Genomic DNA, 7,350 nt, shown 5'->3' with positions numbered 1-7,350 from the left:
ATTTCACCAAACGGGATAATACCTCTATGTGAATTTAAACAAATATTTTATTTTGGTTATAGAAAGATCGAAAATGAAAAGCTTGCGCACGATGCCGCCTTCGTGGGTACAGAAAAAAATACCCAGAAGCGAACTCAAAATACATGTTTGAGGACGGAACGCATCATGCTCCCGCCATTTCACCCATTATATGAAATTCCCCCTATATATATATATATATATATATAATATATATATATATATATATATATATATATATATATATATATATATGTGTGTGTGTGTGTGTGTGTGTGTGTATATATGTATATATATATACACACACAAAATGTATACAATGTGCCCTATATATATATATATATATATATATATATATATATATATATATATATATATATATATAGTGTGGGAGTTAAATGGCCGCCATTCTATCGTTTGATCGTACTACACTGTTTCTGGGTGACCAATACCAGCCACAGTCATACAGTTAGAATCCACCATAGACTCTCGAGAAAAACGTTTTTTCTCCGAGTCTATGGAATCCACCAATCGCAGTTTTAACAAGGGTCCAAAAATATAGTATGTAGTATTTTAATGTATACAGAATTTCTACTGGTAAAAAAATTAAGTTTACTCAGCACTTTAGCAACCGCAGGAAAACAAAGAACCATTTATATCTTTTGTTGACAAGAAATACTTATGTTAAAGCCTGTATATATGCCTCCATATTTTTAGCTCATTTTATCTGTAAATTCTACCTGCTTTTATTTGCACTTTGATTTTAATTACCATTTATAAGCTACGCAAGCCGTGTGTATAAATGGTGATGAAACCAGGGTCACCTAAAACGTCACGGTCACACAGTGACGTACCATGATTGTGAATACTCGGTGTCTCTGCTAGGCTTCCACGCTTTCCGTTGAGCTCTGAACGCCGGCTATAATCCTTTGGGCCAACCAGGGCTTGTACTTTCACGTATTTGCATGGTGTATTTTTTATTGTTAGTTTAGAGCGTCATGGCCAGTGGGTACACCTCTCAGTGATCAAAGGAACATGCAAAACTCTTCATTCTAGAGACTATCTAGAGACTAACAAAGTTTTACGTCATTTGATCCGTAAAGTGGGGGGGGGGGGGTCGGGAAACACTTGCGTCCAGTGATAATGTGATTTCAAAATACACCATATTTCATGTCAAACATTACGTTGAAAAAAAGGCGCGAAAACGAAAACTGAAGAAAGTGTTTAGGACCGAATTGCTGGTAACATCATGAAAGTTAAGGTGTATATTTTTATACATGTAAGTTAAAGGGGTGCCCCTCGATTGCATCATGTTGAAGTTATTGCCAATCCGATTACTCTCCAACCCTTTATTGAATGGTAATTCTTTGACTCTATTGTTGTATATTCATCGATCATACCCATGCATAATTCACTACGTGAGCAATTATTATGCATAAAGTGTAAACATTCGATGGGAAAACACAATTCAAAATTGTAGTATGATTCAACTTTGTGTAACTTTGTATAAACTGGAGATTTTGGCCTTTGGAAGAAATCCGAAATCACATTGGAGCGCATTTATAAAATAACATGACATGTATGGTTTTTTGAAAGCGACTGACGGTAGAACGCACAACAAAATACAACTTCTCGAATGTTTTTGAAAAAGAGATGTTCCTTTAAAATATTCTCACACCATTTATCTGTTCGAAAATTACGTTTGAATGGCACCAAGTCGTTCAAGAAGCCCGGGAATGACAATAATCCTACTGATAACAGAAAATCGTGTGAAATACAATGGTCCAAGAGAAAAAGGCAAGCCGGAACACGATGGTAATATTTTTGGTTTCGCTGAAATATACGAAATTGAAGTAGCGTTTCATTGAACTGTGACATTCAAGCTTGTCAGTTATCATCAATGCGGTGACATAATTTGAATTTCAGACGGAGCTCTGTACAAGTAATCGTCGCAGCCCATACAAGGCCAAAATTAGCAACTCGGGGCGACACTTAAATGTGTGAGAGTTACCTGCTGCGGGTTATCACATATCCTCCGTATATGCATTTGACCTTGACAATTACAGATCATCGTGGTATCTTTATTTTCATAACCCGCCGCAACATGAGACAAAATTTTTTGTCTTACGGGATAGCACGATATTACAGAACAGGCGATTTTTGCTGACGTGGACGCTGCGTCACGTGACTTTTTAATTAAGGTTGAACACATGACAAAGACGTATATTATTAGGTCCATTGACGTACGTGAAGGAAATCTACGGGTAGCTTGTATCGCAAGTAAGACTCATAGTTACTTAATTCAATTGTGATCTTGTTGGAATTTTTTCCGTCGGTAATGAACAACATGACAGTTTCGAACGAGGGCATGGCATACGAAAAACACTGAGCATTTTGTGTTGACAATCAAAAGTATATTTTGTAATTGTATAGCGTTATTTTAATCTGCCAGTGTTGACGATATCAGGTAGAATGCTCCTCAGGGACAGATATTCGGACTCTAAAGACTTTTACAATTCTTCTCTGATGTCCCACTTATTGGGGCTCGATATTCAAGCTCTTGGTGTAAGAAAATTTTGACAAACTTGATGTTAGATTGTAAAACATGGAAATCTTATTTTTTTCACCATGGAGTTAACACAAGGATGGCGGCTATTTTTAATTTCAAATATCGGTAAATATTGGTTGATATGTTTCTCTAATACCAAACGTTGGCGCGGGGACCCCTGGTTTTTATTCTCGATTTTGAAAGAGAAAGGTTGAAAGATGGCTTTCGTAAAGTTTAAGCAAAAGCTTAAAGTTTAATCTAACGTTTGTCTTTCACTTTCGAGTTGCTTGCTACGAAGGTTTATTCCGCACCATGTTCATATACAGCTAAAACCTTTTCGACCCTAACGAAGTGCGTTGTTGACCGGCATGTTTCAACAGGGTTCAAAATTTAACATATACTAGTAAACACGATCAGAGAGAACTTTGATGCAGATTGTGGTTGAAACAAAAGCGATTTATAGTAAGTTCAATTAGTAGAATCGTCAAGTGCCGTAAACCGCATGCACTTTTTGAAAAGTAATATGTCGCATGGTATGATGACGTGTATCAGGTGACTGTTCACGTGACAGAGAGGAAACTGGTACTTTCCAATTGGCGATGTTCTGTATCAGGTGACTGATGATGACGGAGGAAAAGCGTCGATTGCATTTGGCTTTGTCACGTGACCGCTTGAAGAGGGCTGGGGCTGCTCATAGCTCAGCTCCTCAGTGTGGAGTAGGCGTCGTCACTTCCCCATAATAACTCCACGAACCGTTCCTTGAAAGTGTGTGAATAATGCGTGTAAGAGAGGCATTGCACAATTCACTTCAGCGAGTACTTTAATGAGTCAGAGCTGACAAGTAGGAAGCTTCATCCAACGGGCGAGTACACAAAACTAGTAGGATAGTTGGTCGCGATATTTTATTTTGCTATATTTTAAATTTTCATTAATTCTTTAGTCTTTCAGTCATTCCCAACAATGTAGCGGTGAATAGTTCCATAACTTTTCATATTTAATAGTGTTGTAATATCCATGTATAATTCCATCAAAACTGAACTGACTCATCACAGTTTTTCTACAGCAAACTGAACTGTTTTATCTTGACCACAGACCAGGGTTTATAAGATAGAATTATGATTTAATCATGATAATTTTGTCACGTGTAAATAATGACCACGTGACATTGGGCCTCACAAACTACCGAACCTATGTATTCGCCTGTTTGTGTACAAGCCTCTTCCCCTATCTGTACTTTACCCGTCGTCCTCTTACTTTACATACAGCAAACAATAGTCGACAAATTAGTGTATCATACATGGAAATGTCATGAAACTGTAAAATTCGATGACAACATGAAAGTCTTTTCTGATTACTGTCGACGTATGATAATCAGAAACGTACAACACATTTCAAAATATAAAACTATTCAAAAGATTGAACAAAGCAAATGTCACCATGGTATATAGCTACAGCGCCATCGTGCAAAAGGAGACGCGACTGCACGGCAAGGGGATTTTTTTGCACCACACAAGTGGTTTCTTTTGATGTCATTGGATTTCTAAAAAGAAAAACGGACACGACCAGTGCGCAGTTTCAATTGAGTAAAAGAGTTTGACGAATGCAACTCTTTGCTGTTTTTGTCCCCTTTGAATTTCGGGAAAATATTGAGCAAATGCCGGATTGATTCATATCTAAATGTCTTCAAATGTAACACTCTTAGTTTATTGATAGGATGAAAGTTTAAGTACCTCTTGCGGCTTTTCATCCAAAGAGTAACCTGCTTGGTGGCTGTATGTTGAAAAAAGGGTCAATTATATGCATGAATATAAGCCAAATCTGCAAAGCAAGTTTATTGATTTGGATTTCGAGAGAAAACGAGAGAAAATTCGGCCCTTTTGGAATCTTTGTGCTCTCCGGCTGACTTTGTTTTGGGGGTGCCCGCGAACACCCCCACGCAGCCGAGTACTTGACTCTGCTTCCATGAATTGAAAGGGACAGTTTTTGACGGACGCTACCTTCTCGATTGACTTTACACATCGATAGGAGTAGAAAACTGATTTGTCAAGATTCTTTCACATCTAAATCTCAAATTGGATCAGGTTAGAAAATGAAAACCCAGGTAGTACTTTCTTATCCGCCAGCCGATTGCCAAGTCCGCGACTCTGTTTCCTCGACTCGGAGAGTGACCACATTTTCTGTCGCTAACATGTGGAGGATTGTCATCCAAAGATTGACCAGCTTGGCGGCTGTATGTTGAGGTCAATTATATATCTGAATATCAGTTAAATCTACAAAGCGAATATATTTGAATTTCAAGACAGAGAACGGGAATATGCTGCCAGGTTAGGAACTTTGTGCACTCTGGTTGACTTTTTCGTTGTTGACTTGCTTACAACACTTAGTTTCCTTCGAACTTGATCAGAGCACAGCAGTTGAACCACAGTCCCTCAACTTTCCCCTACCACTCTGTAAAGGCCTGGGTCTTGGCTATTATGCAGATGCATGCAAAGATTCAACGTTGTTGTTGAACGCTGCGCAAGAAAAGTTAGATCAAAAATCTTTCCTTCAACGTTACAATCAACTTTTCCTACGCTCTCTCCCTTCTTCTCTATTTTCCACGTGAAGACAGAAGTAACCACATCGCGAGTTACAATTTGCTTCGGTGTTTTATCATGGGTGGTGATTTAGCTTGAAAGAAACTGAAGATAAAGTTTTGCTGTTTTGCCGTGATTTAAATACAGAGGAGCACTTCCTTAGCACTGGCGATAGTCAGGCGTATCCCAGGCACGACCTGTCAGTCTCGTGCTGGGGCTACCAGGCTTTGACCTGGAGATGGGGTTAGGCATTAGACTAGGAGCAGCCTTTCCCTCCCTGCCGGCGGTAACACCCTCATGGGGTGCGAGACTTCGGTATATGATCAAATCCGTTATTGCCATTTTTTCTTTGTCAGAAAAACTTTTTTTCTTACAAAAGGCAAAGTAATCTGAAATAATACAGCGAGAAGAAAATTAAAGTTATACATTCTTAACCATCTACAGAACATTTACTGGTAATTTGTAGTTTGTTTTTTTTTGCCCCTTACATATGAAATAATATATACATTAAATATAATATTAACATAAAATAACCGGCAATTATGAAATAAACATATAAGATTCCTATCATTTCCCATATTGCTGATGCATTGACATTCTCCAATGCATCGGTCATCAAATTATCTGTTGAGATGACAATGAATAAAGTGCAAACTCTTGTCTATTAAAACTGGCATTATTTGACCCATCTGTACGCAAAACACGGTCAAACCTTTCTTTCCTTTCTTGCATTATTGCCAGAGTTCCTTCGAGCTGTTGACGTAGCTAGAAAACGGCAGCAAAACAGCCACCAGTGAGCACAAAGATTCAAAATTGGCAGAATATTCCTTTTTTTTCTCTTGAAATTCAAAAAAATAAACGTGCTTTGCAGATTTAGCTTAGATTCAAGCATATAATTGGCCTTTTTAGTCCCGCGGACGAAGTCCGGCGGGGACTTATAGATTGGGTCCCGTCTGTGCGTCCGTCCGTCCGTCCGTCCGTCCGTCCGTCCGTCATCAACAGTTTCTCAGACACTGCTGAACCAATTTCGTTCAAACTTGGCACAAAGGCATAGCACTATGACCTACAGATGCACGTCGATTTATTTTGAGATACGATCGAATTTGGCCGCGAGGCGGCCATTTTGTTGCGATTTTTCACGTCTTTGGACCAAAACTCAGACATCCTGGAGCAGATTCTGTTCAAACTTGGCACAAAGGCATAACACTATCGCTTTCATATCCATGTCAAATAATTTTGCGATACAATTCAATATGGGCGCGAGGCGGCCATTTTGTTGCGATTTTTTATGTCTTTGGACCATAACTCAACATCCTTGAACAGATTCTGTTCAAATTTGGCACAAAGGCATAACACTATGGCCTACATGTGCATGTCAAATTATTTTGCGATACGATCCAATTTGGTCGCAAGGCGGCCATTTTGTTTGCGATTTTTCATGTCTTTGAACCGTAACTCAAACATCCTTGAACCGATTCTGTTCAAACTTGGCACAAAGGCATAACACTATGGCCTACAAACGCATGTCGAATTATATTGCGATACGATCCAATAGGGCGTGATTGCGATTTTTCATGTCTTTGGACCATAACTCAGACATCCTTGAACCGATTCTGTTCAAATTTGGCACAAAAGCAAAACATTATGCCCTTCATATGCACCAATTTATTTTGTGATATGATCCAATATGGCTGACAGGCGGCCATTTTTTTTGCGATTTTTTCATGTCTTTGAACCGTAACTCAAACATCCTTGAACCGATTTTGTTCAAACTTGGCACAAAGGCAAAGCACGTACTATGGCATGCATGCGTATGCATGTATCAATTAACCTTGCAATAGGATCCAATATGGCTGCAGAACTGCCATTTTGTTGGAATTTTGCATGTCTTTGAAGCGTAATTCAAAGGTCATTGCACCCATTTTGTCCAAACTTGGCACAAAGATCAAGCACTATGGCATACATGTCAATGTACTTCGTGACATGTTCCAATATTGCTGCCCGATGGTCATTTTTGGATTTTTTCATGTCTTTGAGGCTTAATCATATGCAAATATTCCTTAACCAATGTTGTTGAGACCTGGTACAAAGATAAAGTACTATGGCATACATATGCATGTCTACTAATTTTGTGCTATGATCCATATGGTCAATAGACAGCCATTTGATTTCAATTTTGGTGTGATTTTTTTATGTCTTTGAAACATA

Source organism: Ptychodera flava, chromosome 12, assembly GCF_041260155.1.
Source record: "Ptychodera flava strain L36383 chromosome 12, AS_Pfla_20210202, whole genome shotgun sequence".
NCBI lineage: Eukaryota > Metazoa > Hemichordata > Enteropneusta > Ptychoderidae > Ptychodera > Ptychodera flava.
This window is presented reverse-complemented; position numbering follows the sequence as displayed.